This window comes from Passer domesticus, chromosome 4 (assembly GCF_036417665.1).
Source record: "Passer domesticus isolate bPasDom1 chromosome 4, bPasDom1.hap1, whole genome shotgun sequence".
Taxonomy (NCBI): domain Eukaryota; kingdom Metazoa; phylum Chordata; class Aves; order Passeriformes; family Passeridae; genus Passer; species Passer domesticus.
Window position 1 is genome coordinate 39947572 of NC_087477.1, and position 14593 is coordinate 39962164.

The 14593-nt window shown below is 41.4% G+C and overlaps 1 protein-coding gene across 18 annotated transcripts in view; it reads left to right on the forward strand.

Annotated features, from left to right (window-relative positions):
- EPHA5 (EPH receptor A5) overlaps positions 1-14593 on the forward strand; it is a 193577-nt gene that overhangs the window by 126430 nt on the left and 52554 nt on the right. The window lies entirely within an intron of this gene.

The window sequence follows — 14593 nt, forward strand, 5'->3', positions numbered from 1 at the left end:
GTCCCTCCTGCACTTGCATTTGTAGGCTGCAAAAGAGAGTGAAGTGATTTTTTCCCAAGGTCACCCATCAGTTCATAAGCAGGGCCAGGAAGAGACCAAAAGTCACCAGGGTCTAGTGGCACTCTACTTTGCTGGATTCAAGGTGGAGACATAAATGTAACTTATTTATTTGTGTCCTTCCTTTAGTCCCCATGTTTCTTGACTGCTTTTTAGATCTCTACACAGGAATACAGGGTTAGGGATTGAATCCTGGTGTACATCTGAGTCCTTCCTGATGAAGGACTGAAGTACAAGACCATCAACAGGATCTCTTCCAAAATGCAAGCGCAGATTTTCTCTGTGTTAACCTGCAGCTGGCCATAGGTCCAAGTGGTCTTCTGTTTCATTCATTTCTTTGGCTAATTCAGTACTTGGAGGGATGTATTTTATTTTGCCTTCCCATAGTGGATCAAATTCTTGTCTTGCTTGTGTGGAAGCTACTTTTGATGACGTTGGTGAGTAACCTCTCATGTAGATAAATGCAAGGAAGGGCCTGATGTCTCAGGTAGGTTTGATCACCATGCTTCTTTCTCTGAATGTCTTCATAGCTGCTCTTGTGTTTCTGTTTGGGCTCTAGAAACTTTGTCTCTAAACATAATTTCCCCCCCCAGGGTGTCGAGTAAGCAAGAGAAAGTACCATCATTTTGATTTTTGTTATTCTATCAATGCAGTGTATTCCCCACATTCTGAAAATCCTTTTGCCCAGGTCATTCAGTATACAGTTCTAGTATATGATTTGACATGCCTTACTGAGGAAAAGATGAAGCAGAGAACACCAGATTTATTATTGGGTCACTGACTGAGGTATATTTTGAGTTCCCAGGGTTTTATCAAAGTGGCCATCCTGGGTCTTGTTAGTAAAGAGATGATCTCAAGAATTAGATCACTGAGATCATAATACACTGCTGTGTTAGACAAGATTCATGGTTGAGAGAGGATCTGGCATTTACTGGGCCTTTTAAATGTCACATCCAGACTTTAAAGGCCATAGTCTTAGAATAAACAAAAAAGAATGCAGCTCACTCAAGCAGCTTTAAAATGAGCAGCATCCTGGTGAGCCAGAGGGAACCTGTGGTCTATATTTTGCAGCAGATACCAGACTAACCAGCCACTAGAAACCATGCAAGGATGATAGCAGTGTCTTTCTTGAGATGCAAGGTAAGATGTGCCTGTGTGGTCAGCATTCCTTTCATTTAGCTGCAGAAGGAAGTAAGTAGTACAAAGTTCTTATCAGAGTGATGCACAAGAAGGTAGACTGGCATTAATGGCTTTTGAGTAATTTTGGTTGGAGTACAATAAATGAAGTGACTGAATACCACACGAGGTAAGCAGTCTCTGCAAGCAGTTGTTTGACAGTTGAATGACAGGATGGAGGGTTTTTTTTTCTGTTTTCTTAGCTATGTGATAGTTCAAGTGGATGATAACACTTGGCAAAATTTATTTCTTTCCTCAGATGCATTCTTCACTGATAGAAACAGGCCCATAGGAGGGTAATCCACAGAGCTGAATTCTGTACACTGCGGTGCTATAGAGCATAAAAATGCATGTGGGCAGTTCCCTCTGATCAGATGTGATAGTTCACTATCTCCAGGCTGTGTAAAATTGGGCTTTTTTGTAATTTTTATGAACTGATAAATGTTGCCAAATTGCTTGGAAATTTACTGGCAGTCTTCAAGGGACATTCAGCTTTAAAAACTTGAAGCATGCATCCTTTCTTCAGGCTTTTCTTGATTTTTTTTTCTGTGTGGCTTATGGAAGTGTGCATGTGTGTATATCTATATTTAAAATGTCCTTTTCTCTTTTGTTTTTCATGCTCTCAGACAGTAACTGTTGTATTGATTTTTTTTTTAAACAAATTTTTTGTCTTCAGTACTAATTTCTAGAACAAAGTTCAGTTATCTCTTAAAATGTTTTATTCTTTTAACGAAGTGGCATGATGGAGCAGCAAGTCACTGCATGGTGAAATTTGGTAATCTGCCCTCAGGAGTGAATTGTTATTGATTTAAAGGAAGATGAAAAGTCAGTGGTGGTTTGTGGGAGGGCTAAATGATCTCTTTTGGCCTTAAGATCTAGGTATATTGATTTAAAATTATCTTGCTTTACCTGCTGCCTATAAATTTACAAATTCAAGTTAAATGAACATAAAATACATTCTGTTTGAGTCCACTGTATTTGTACAAGGTTTTAACAAAACCGTTTTAAATGTTGCTCTTTTTATTAATTCTGCTTAGCTGTGTTTAGCTCTCTTAGAGTACTTGTCATTTTGGGGGGGGCAGTCTAGCAACATTTGTATACTTCACTGTAATTGAATCCTGATGCAAATCCAAGTCTTTGTTATTCTTGCATTCACTGCAGTGACCTTGATAATGTGAATGCTTCACCTTTGCTGCTCCTTGGAAGGCAGTCCTGTGAAATGGGATCAATTACGTGCATTGCTAGGATCCCATTTTCAATACCACTGAATTAAAAACAGTTAGAGCTAGTTAATGGGCTTCCCCCTTGTGTGAGGGAGGGGCTGGGGGAATGAACAAAGGAGAATAGAAGCTGAATTGTTTGAGAGGAGGTAATCTCTGTTTTGTTTCTGCTATAGATTAGGAATGATCAATTATCATGTCAGAAGGCAGAGAAGCTAATATGTCCCAGAATCTACACATAGTTATTTAATCATCCTGCCTGATGCATAGCATTCATCATTCACGTTTTTAATGCCACTTACTGTTATAATCTCACATTTATGCAGGGAACATTTAGGGAGAGAGAGCCATGCTAATAGGCAACAACCTGGGGAACAGAATAGTGGGGAACCCATATGGTTTGATTTCTGTCTGTCCAATCTCAGCAGCCCAAGCCCTGGACCCATGCAAACTGTTGTGCATGTCTGATCTTGAGATGATACCACTGTGGATGACTCAAGGCATCGTCTGAAGGAAAACCTTCATGAGCTCCCATCTGTACTGGGTGGGTAGTTCTCAGTGGTGCTGGAAGCTGCTTTTTTCCAAGAGCAAGTGGCAGCTAACATCATCACAGTCCTGTGAAGGAGACAGGCAAATGCCTGTGAGCAGCTGGTGTTGGTGCAGTGAGCTCCAGTATCCGTGCCATCCTGTCATCTGCTGTTTGGACTACTTTCAGATGTCTTCAAAGCACAATTTCAGCCAGCCACTAGATGCAATGAGCACTTGCAGTGAGAAGGCTGGTCAAAGGAGAGTCACTAATGTGACTCTTGGTGATATCAAACAGGGAAGTGTTTTATGTATTGCATCTATGAAGACATACATATATGTATTTTAATTCTTAGTAAATCTTTTGGTGGTCTACTCCACACACTAGTGTAAAGATGAAGATGAGAAAGCTGGAAGGACTAGAACACTTCCTTACATCTATCAAGTCATTCCCTTGTCCAAGTTGGAGAAGAGAGCCAAGAAACCCCTCAGAAGGAGGAACCCACAGTGACTGATGTTAAAATGCCCTTTTCTAACAGTCACAAAGCTGAGGGGAAGCAAGTGATCAGTGTAAGGAGAACTTGCCAAAACCAAATCCTGTTAGTGTGGTTGTGAACCCAGAGAGGAATCTGGATGCAGTGAAACTTGTCTTTCCTCCATCATTCTACAATGTCACGGGAATGCCGAATGAGACGATGTCACCAAAGCCTCAGGATACACTAGAGAGTGCATGTGCAGCTATTATATGAAACAGCCAGAATCTCTGTTGGGACCATTAGCTTCTGGATGGCAATCCTACCCTCAGATGTTCAGGTTGTTCTCCTGGTACCATTGCATTGCCCTGGCCTCCACAGCCTGTGGTGACCCAGTTAAGTAGACAAGGGCTTAGGACATATCCTGTCAACTCTAAAGGGAAAAAATGGACTAGAGTCCCTGTACAGTCCCTAAATTGAGTTTTCATGTTAGAAACATTCTGACGTATTCTTGAGTTTGTCTCTAAATCCTTATCAACACCTTCAGAAACTAACTGGACTGAAAAAGCCTGCTGTATTTTGTCAGAAAAGTCTGTATTTGCTTCCTGCAGAAAAGTGATGCCTCTGCAGGGTGGGAAAGTCAAAAGCCATGCTTTCATATGCAGCTGCATTTATCCCATTCTAAAGGTTGATGTTCATCCTGAGCTTGTGTTGCTCGGTCGTGATCTCTGCAGTTTTCCCTCAGCAGAGCAATTTTGCACAGTGCTTGTCTTTAAGCACAGAACTAGTGCTTCCACTTGGAAACAGAAGTTGGAGAGAGTTATTAAATTATGAAAACAAGCCTTTGCCACAAATTTCCCCACAATTTTCCTCTTTGTCACTCACATAGGGATTTTGTTCTGTGTTTGAGCTCAGTGTGACATCACCTAGTTGCTTGTGATTTAAATAGAAGAAGCCAACTGTCAGGAGTAATGCTGGCAGGTATTCCTTCTTTTCTTTATTTGCCTTACAGCAGTGCCTGTGGGCCAAAGCAAAGATTGTGCTGGCAGCACCTGAATAGTTAGTTCCTGCCCCTCAAGTCTATACAGATAAAGGAATTATCATTATCTTCATTGCACAAATAACAGCACAGAAAGATGAAGTGACTTGCCCATGGTCATACTAGGCGTCTCTGGCAGAGCCAGAAAGCAGAGAATTGTTTCCTCTGGTCTGATGCTTTTATCCCAATGCCATCCTTTTGTGTGACTAGCCATTTTCAGCAATTTAGATTTTTCTGTCACGTCTCCTGGCACAAACAAGCCAGCTAGTAAATGGCACTACATGTATGTCTCTTGGATCTCTGCCTTTCAAGATCCTTTATATTTTTTATCCTTTATACCTTGTGATAGCCAGGTGTCTGTGTAGAGCCTTGTGTCTGGAAGGATCTCAGGATGTGCTCATCTAACCTGCTTATAAACCTCCACAGATGCCACAGGGTCACTAGGTGATATTTTTCCAGTGCTTCGTTATTTTTGTCCTTAGAAAGCTGTTCCTAAATTTAATACTGTGCTTGTCTTGCTCCAGAGACAGCAGCCTTCTACTTATTTGGAGACTCATATTCTCTTTCACTCTCCTTTCTCCAGAAAAGAACAGTTTCTGTTTGCAGCTTTCTTAACTTGTGGGTTTTCTCCAATTCCCTCTTGGATTTCCTAAAAATGCACTGTGTTTTTTCCTGACATCCTGAATGGGGTCTGGAGCTCCCTCAACTGCTTCCTCTGTCTCCCCAAGGACCTGATAAATCACTTGACCTGCTGGGAAGCCATGGGTTGAGGACTTGCCAAAGCAAACAGCACGGACAAGGTGCATTCTGCAGCAGAGCAGGGCAACAAGATGTACAGGAAGGTTTGCTGAGCCAGGGACTCCCCGAAGATTGCCAAGACCCACCAGAAGCCCACAGCTTGCCCAGGAGCAGCTGATGAGTTGGTGGGGCCAGGAGCAGCCACTGCCAAAAAGAGCAGCCCCAGGGAGAACTGCGAGTGACCAGGAGGGGAAACAGGGCATGGCGTGACAGTTTGTGTGGGAGGGTGCACAGGGAGGTCACAGTCTGCTGACTTGAAGGGGAGAAGAAACTCAGGTCATCCCATTCCTACCAGTGTGAAGTCAGAGCCAGCAAGAGACAACCTCTGGGAAGACCTTACAGCACCATCCAGGGCCCGAAGGGGGCCTACAAGAAACCTGGAGAGGGACTTTTACAAAGGCTTGTAAGGATAGGACAAGGGGTAATGGCTTCAGACCTCAAGAGGGTAGGTTCAGACCAGATATAAGGAGAAATTTTTTTTACGATGAGGGTGTTAAGGTGCTGGCCAGAGAAGTTGTGGTTGCAGCCTTGCTAGAAGTGTTCAAGGCCAGGCTGGATGAGACTCTAGATAATCTGGTCTATTGGAAAGTGTCCCTGCCCATGGCGTTAGACTTGGAACTAGATGATCTTTAAAGTCTCTTCCAACTCAGACCATTTCATGATTCTGTGAAGCTGCATCTTCTTCCTTCCTTCCAAAGGGGCATTGCATGCTCCCATGTTTCACCCTGCAGAGGTTACCCTTCAGGAAGCTGAAGATACACAAATTTCACTTGATAGTATGAAGAGGTGTTTTCCCAAGCACCTGTAGTAAAACCTGGATTTGTGCTAACCTTGGTAGTTAGCTTCATCTCAGTGTTTGGAACCCGAGATTTTAAGACTAACACTGCCCATGGTCACATTTAAGTGCCAAAAGACTGGGCAGGATATCCCAGATAGCAGCAACAATGAGATCTGTTAGATTTTTTTATTTGTCTGCCATTTGCTCTGATCCGGAAAAGCCGCTGTCAGTCTCAAAGCAAGGGTTTTATATAATCACAGGTACATAAACCTTTCAATTTCAGCTCTAGTAATTTTGAGGTTTTACTGATACAGGGATTTGATCTAGTGCTACCTGTCTGATATATTTTTGTTTGTTTTTAAGAATTCTATTTCATGTCTTCCAGTCATCATTGGGGAACTCACTTATGAAAGAGGTCTGGATTGTGGCTCTGCAAAGCTGTGACCAGCTCAGGGTCCTGTGACAAGTGGTGGGCTCATGCATTTCGCCCATTTCTGAATGGGAGGTGAGATAAGAGCAGTGGTGGTATTCAGAGGGACCAAATACCACAGGAAATCCAAAACAAGCTACAGTGGGAGTTAAGGACTTTGCCTATTCTTCACTCTGATCTGATGCACCTCTTCAGTAGCTGTTCTTCAAGTGGAAACATAAGGAATTAATTTGCCTGCCCCTAATTTCACTAGAGTGTTTAGTAATTTGGCTTTAATGTTAGAATTCATCAGCAAGACTGATTGCTGTATCATACAGAGTGGCAGGCTTGGCAGAGAAGGAAATTTCCCACACAATTTAAAAATGGTCTATGAATTTGCCGGGTTTAGAGTTTGATAACAGCCAGAAAAAGGATGCAGCAAGTATTGTACAAAGAAAGGAGCCAATTTAGGAATGAAGACGGTGAGATGGTAGGGAGCAGGAACTTGCACATTTTAATTCAGTAGCTGTGGTTTGGCTTTGTTTTGTTCTTAATGGCATGTGGTTTTTAAAAGGAAGTTTTTGCTTAAATGCAAATCAGATATTAGGTTACTAAAGATAGGGAAGGCACTCCTTGGTAAGTGTGGTGGAAGCGAGTCTGATAAATGCACTCAATAATGAGAATTCTACGGCAAAATGCTGAGCCCTGTGGCTACGGTCCAGCAAAATGCTGACAGTAGTGGTAGCACTCATGCACTTAAAATTAAGCATTTTCCAAAAATGCTTTGATGGATCAGAGCTGGAGTCCTTATCACCTTGCTAGGAGTGAATTTATGAGAGTCTTGTAAGTCAATAGTATTTATTCTTAGGCTTCACAACTAAACCACTAATGGAATAAAGGGAAATTACAGCTTTTCTGTGGTGTGAAGAAATCTGTCTCTGGTCTTAACTGCAATCTGTTCTCCAGCTTTCAGAAAAACTTACTATCTTGATTTCCAGAGGCACTAGAAAAACAAATCAAGTATTGGAATTTCCTGTGGATCTGCACCCTATAGGAAGATATTTCTTCATGTTCTCTTCCCTGCTCCAGCAAATATTTGTCTCAGATACACATTGGCCTTGAGTGCAAGTACCTGCTAGGGATATCAGGGATGCCTCTTCTTCCTGAGCCCAGGCAACCTGTGATGCCCTAATGTCTCACTCTCCTTTCTGAGGATCACAGTAAATTGCAGCTTAATTGGAGCTGGCTGTGCAGGACACAGAGCTGATGCTGCTGTAAATACAAATGAAGGTATGTTAGGCCTGGCAATTGAAAAAAAGTTTCTCAAACAATGAGCTGTGGTCAGGGCCAGTCTTGTCAGGCCAATTTTTTTGAATTATTTTTTCTAAACAGCCTGTATCTGTGTGAAGGGGACTTTGCACCCTGTAATACAAGTGAGTGTTTGCAGGCCTCCAGGTTTCAAGAGAAAAAAATTACCTTGATTAATGTTACAGATCATGGTGCTCTTTGTAGCCTTCATTATACAGAGTCCTTAAAATTCCTTAAAACTGTTGTATACCAATATTCCTGCTAAGGACTTGCATGTGTTTGTTGATGAACAAGCTGGAGGTAATACTCCCCCTGCTTTGAGATGAATGTGCTCAATATTACACAATTTTCTCTTGTGATATCTGGTCATGTTTTCCTCAGGCCTCATGCTTGCAAGTTTTGTGGATCTGCAGGCAGCTTCCATTCTTTAAGAGTTCATGTCTCTCATCCATGATTGGCAGGAGCCGAGAGCGTGTCTGTGCAACTCTGTAAACAGAAGGCAAATGGCAAGAATCCAATTTATTTTTTGAAACCACGTGCTTTTAAGAGCCTTGCCAAAGGTTATGTGTTTCTTTGAGATGGCAATGATATATGATAGGTATCATTAAATATTCTGGCTCTGTTCTATATGGGGTGGTGTGCACATGAGGAATGACAAGGCAGTCTTACCCCAAAGGCTCTGTAGTTTAGTGCCTAGGTTTTGTGGTGTCTTTAGGCTCTGCATGTAATCCTCTTGCAGTTTTAATATATGGTAGCCCTGAAACAAAGTAACTTCCTTATGGTAGATGTTGTAGAAATTATTTGCTTGCTTTTTTGTGTAAGCAGTGAATTTTGGAAACTTTCATGCAGTTAGCAAGAGAGAGGAGTGCCAGAGGTGAGACGTTGCTACACCTTCCTGGGTTGCCTCCACAAAGGTAGGCACTTAGGTAGGTGAGTCTTAGCAATATTCTGTTACAGTAAAAAAAATTTGTGAATGGCAAAGCTTTCACTGGTTGCATCCACTGACCTTTGAGGAGTATGGGTTGAGTCCTGCTGTCTCACAATTAACATATTTTGATGAAGAGCAAAAGACTACATTCAAACATTTAAAGCTATGGAAATTTTTTTCATCATTTATGTGTCAGTAATCAGTACTTGGTCTTAATAACAAAGAATATTTTACAGGCACATTTTTATAACACAGATTATTGCAGGAAGGATTTCAGTAGTGATTTTTCACATGCAGCAAGGCATTTCTTGCTATTTGTTTTTTTAAAACCCTTTTACAGGAGTAGCAAAATATCATTGAGTGTTCATCTAAAGATTTACCATAAGAAGCAGTAGGTCCTTACAGGTGGGTCAGTGGATGTTAGCTTGTTGCTGCGGTTTCCTCTGTTTTCTCTCTTTGCTGAGTCTCTTGCAAGCTCCTTTAGGAGATAGTCAGACGAAAGAAAGGCTTGAATTTTTTAATTTAGTGCGCACACAACTCTCCTTCCCCTAACCACACTTCATTTACTGCAGGAACACTGAGTATTGGGGCACAGTAAATCTTGAGGCCTTAGACCACATCGGTGCATAGCCACACAGATCTCCTGAGCTGTTAACAGAGATCAGAAGTAAGAGATGAGCCATCATCCCTGTGCTAATGCAAATTGCATGCAGATTACTTCTGTTATTTCTCTAATGTGAATATGAATTGAAAGTGTTTTTCCTGATTTGTGTTTACCAACACAAGAGCACTTCTCTGTAGTGGCAGTGCTGGTAATTAAAAGCATTGGGTTCATAGTGTCCACAAAACCACAGCATCCCAAATGCTCACTTTGCCTCTAGCAAAGGGATTTTTCTGGTGTCTTAGGATTAGAAACCTAGAGAGAAGTTCTCTGAGGAAAGCTTTGCCAAAGAAAGAACAGGCTCTTCAACACCATTAGGCACCAACTGAGGTTTTCATGAACCCAACCTTCTGTCCAGCTGGGAGGCAGCAAGGTCTTGGGAGCACCTTGGCCATGACCAGCTTTGGTGTCAAGTCATGTCCTGGTGTCGAGCTTAAGGAGCTGTGTTGAATCTTAGAGGAACCAGGATGGGAGCCACCTGAAAGATCACCCCTTTTCAAATGAGATAGATCTGGTTGCTTGGGTTCATATTATTATTCAGTCATGGATTCATATTACAAAAACGGGCTCCTGCCTTCTGTCAGGAAACCATTTAGGTTTCTCTCTTTTGTTTGACCTGTTTTGTTTCAAGGTACAGGTCAGGGCATCTCAGGTTCCAGAGGCATTCCAAATGCCCATTCAGACTGCAAAGAGATCTAAGACCTGGCACCTCAGGGGCTCATCTTGGAACGTAGAAGTTGTGAAGAAATATTATATATCCATTGCCAAAGCAGTTTGAAGATTTTGTTCTCATTTTGATATTTGATGTGTGAAAAGGACTAGCATGAAGTCCCCATCTACACAACAGATGCTTTGAAGGATCATTCAAAAGAAAATTATCTCTGTATATGAACGATGTTTTAGGGTTTGGCTTCTACTTGGCAAGGTGTTTGGATTTCATCTGATTCTGGGGCTAAAATTTACCTCTTTGCCTTATTTAGGGCCTGTGCTTCTACTTGGCAAGGTGTTTGGATTTCATCTGATTCTGGGGCTAAAATTTACCTCTTTGCCTTATTTAGGGCCTGTGCAGGATTGAAGTCCTACGAAAGACCTCAGATAGAATAGAAATAGTATTTAATGCTACTTAGTGCAAGGACCTTTCATTCCCTGGACTCAGTTTTCAAAAACATTTGCAAGCACCTGCAACCTTGGGGCCCAGCCTGTTTGCCTAACTAGCCAGGCATGGTTTGCAACTCTTTGTTCTCAAGGGAGAAAGAGTTTTGAAATCCATTATCAGACAAACTTGAGTGCACTTTGGGATATGAAAAATTGCAGCACAAAAGACAAGTTATAACTTAAATCCTAAGTTCTGACCCAGGTGTAATATTCACAGTAAAAGTGCCCTTATGAGAGCCACTGGGTGTTAAGCTGCCCTAAAAGTTCCTACATAGAAATGCAGAGATAAAACAGTGAAAGCATTATTTTCCTTCTCCTTTCAGTGTTTCTATTTTAACTAACATATCTATATTTTTTTTAATTAACCTACTGCTTGAAGCCACCTGCAATTTTGCAATGCCTTTAATGTGACTTGGTAAATAAGGCAAGTCTTGCTTCAAATACTGAAGTCACCAAAGGCCTGAAAAAGAAATTAGAAACTGAGTGAAAAATTACAATACACCAGGCTTTTGAAGTGAAACCAGAGTTACTTGTCTTGTGGTTACTCTTCTAATACAGGTTTTATTTTCTTCAATTCTATCTGGTTTTATTAAGTGCATTAATTATAACATAACTGTTTGGTTATATAATAACAGATAAAGGTTATGGCTGCAGGGCTGAGTAAGATGGGGAGCCATTAGCTGTTGTTTCTGCCAGAGTGAAAAATACCAAGGCAAAAGTAATTGGCCTGGAGAGAACATTAGATAGACCATGAAAAGTAGAAACTGGATTATTTGTTTTGTCTTGGTACAGTGTTTTTTCACCTGATATCATTGGTTTCTCTTAAACTATAATTAGCGTTTAATTCCACTAAGCATTACTGTATGTTAGATATTAGTGGGACACAGCACAGTATGTTGTAAATATGGCCTTTGGTGCCTAGATGGCTAATTCAGTGCTAATGTCATTATCAAAAATTGCTGAAGAACAATGTCCTAAAAAGTCTGTTCCTCATGAAATAATTTCCTTAGTTATTCAGATGTGACTAATGATGTGTCTTCTGCAGAAACTTTTATTTATTTATTTATTTATTTATTTGGTATGTCCCCTTACTCTTCTTAAGAAATGTTAGGGAAAAAAATGAAGAATCAGTTTTCTATGCTTTTCTTTGCTTCCTGATTAATTTTTGGTCTCAGGAAAGCAAAAATGTACATTGGCAATTTCACACCTTGTTGCATCTTCTGTTTGCTTTCATCACATGCATGGCTGTTTTCATAAATGGCAAACATAAACATAAATGATGTAATATCCCTCTTTGATCTCGACTGTGTGGCTGAGAAATTAATGCATATGTGCAGAACATGTACAATTCACAATGTACGCCCACCTTTTGTTGTGTCACAGCAGAGATTTGAACAAGACTTCTGTCTGCTTACATAAGAAACATGGGATATTACAGCTTTATATATCTTGACTATTACGTGAATTTATTTTTTTGCATGTTGTACTCCAAATGGAAGGGCTTTGTGGTTTGACTTCTTTCTATTAAGAGGATGCTGCCCTTGCAGAAACAGTGACCTTTGAAAAGCAAGTCTTAAGTAATCCTTTTATTTTTCTGAGATCATATGGCACAGTATCCAGTTGCAGGCTTTTAAGATGGAATGATTGCAGACTTTGTCCACTTGCCTGGATTGAATTACATTTTGTTTGACAAAGAAAACCCTAAAATACTTATACCTTCCTTCCTTCACTTCAGAGCATCGTAATCTCTGTGCATTGAGGATGCAGAGTGGTTGCTGTATCATGCCAGCACCGCTGGGATTTATTGAATTTACTTAATTGGACTTTATCTCACGGTTACACTTTAACACTTCTTTTGAAGGAGATTCAAAAAGGATACGGTTACTCCTCTTCTAATTTACTTCGAGAGTTGGGTTACTCATTTTCTTATCTTCCATCCATTTCCCGGTAGAGCAGAGCATTCTGTGAGCCACAATTGAACATTTTAGATACATGCACACCCAGAGATTTAAGTCCACGAAGCTGCTCACTAGCCAAGCTTTTTGCACACGCTTTTTAAAGGGAATGCTCTGGTTTAGGGGTGTAGGAAGTTTGATGGGTGTGTTTGGGTTGGCTGGTGGTGTATTTTCTGTTGTACAATGCAGGTACACAGAAAGGAGAGCTAAACTGCCCTGAACATCCTAGGGAAAGGTTTTGCAGCAGAGTTTGGGAGCGCTAATCTTGTTTTCTTGGTTGCAAAGCACCTGTGAGCCTCAGTCCTATAAACACTCCAGAAAACCTCAATGAAGTGGATGAAAAATCCACTATTTTATCAGGTGATTTTGATATTGGGAATTGCATGATTTTCACCTTCCTGAGAGGCATTCAATACCAGGGAGAACTGAGGTCTCCCCTCACTGCTTTTCTCAAGTTTAATTTCTCTAATAGGAGTTTAAAATGGTCTAATGCTCAGCACTGATGATCTCTATCCTACCAGACCTCTGCTGCCAGCTCTGTAAGCATGGGATAGGCATTGCAGGGATTTGGGGGCACTGGAAATCAGTCCCAGAGGACATAGGTCCCTTTTTTGAGTGTTTTGGTGGCTCCTCCCTGTACATGGTAGCATCTGAGTGGCTCATGATAAGTGATCAGTATCATCTGTTTAACTTTGATTGTACACTATCCTTTTGCTTGGCATCATCACCACACAGCGAGGCTTGTTATCCAATGCCCCTGAAAACTATGTAGCTCCCTTGCATCAGAGGGGGCTTCATTCTATTTGGATGGAGCTCCTTACTCTCTCTGTGTTCTCTGGGCTAGTATACCTGACCATACACATGTACCCAGATCTCAGATGCACAGTTCAGTTTGCTGTGCACGTGTATGCACAGAGCATATTTAGCCACCTGGGTTGAGTAACAGAATTTCCTTTACCAGATTAGCAGTTTGTATTTATATGTTTGTTACTTGCCTTCACGTAGCCCAAAAACTTGTAGAGGACGTCAGTCAGCGAGGGCTAAGGTAACTTTTGCAGGTGAAAAATAGTTGTTGATCACCATGCAGTGCCTGCATAAATACTGTGGTCATTGTTCAGATCAAGGTGGTTTTTACTCGCTCAGTGGAGCAGTTGTGAGCACAGTGGTGGATGCACAGTTAGAAAGCAAACACTGTCTGTCCAGCTTGATGCCAGCTCTCCAACAGAAAACAGTATGGAAATAGCCAACACCTTTCAGGGTCCTTCAAGAGCCAAATGGGGAAAGTAAACAGGAGTGTAAAAAACTAGGGCTGAAGCAAGACTGAGATGTGACAACTTGCTATAAGTCTTGCTGCTAGCCTTCAGTCCAAGAATAATTGTCTGGAGCTCTTCCCTTATTTTTTGGCTTAAAATCAGACCTGGAAAAATTAATGTATTTATTGTCTTTATTTCACTTAATGGGTTGGGGTTTTTTACAGTGTTAAGATAATTTGCTAGTCCTGCATATAGAAGAAATTTCTTTCTATAGCTCCAAATACATTTTGGAAGATGAAATGTGATTGTTTGCTGCTGCTCCTTCCATTCCATTCCATTCCATTCCATTCCATTCCATTCCATTCCATTCCATTCCATTCCCCATATGGACACAAAAGTCTTTGCCATGGGTCTCCTCAGGCCCCTTATCTTCCTTGCAGGTGCCTGTCTGTGGGGAGGGTGAGTTAAAGTCCCTCATCCAGGCATGGCCTGTTTTTATCTCTGGAGAAGCTGCTCTTGGCCCTGCAAATGGGAGACTATGAGTTTCTCCCATCCCCTTTTCTTTTCCCTCAGTGTTGTTTCCTAACCATTGGCATGAAACACCTTGGGTATCAGGGTTGCATTGCCCATAGCAACTTCTGCTGGAGAGCTGGCAGGGGTGGCAGCAACCACAACTTAAAAAGTCTCTGCAGACATCGGACTGAATACAAAGGATCAAGGCTGTTTCTGATGCACATGTGTGCTGCAAAGGGCAGATAACCTTTCAGGGCTGCATCTTAAAATAATGAGGAGAGCTTGTATGGCTGCTCTCATGCTGTGGCTTCCCCAAGCACACTGAGAACTTCCAAACTGTGATTG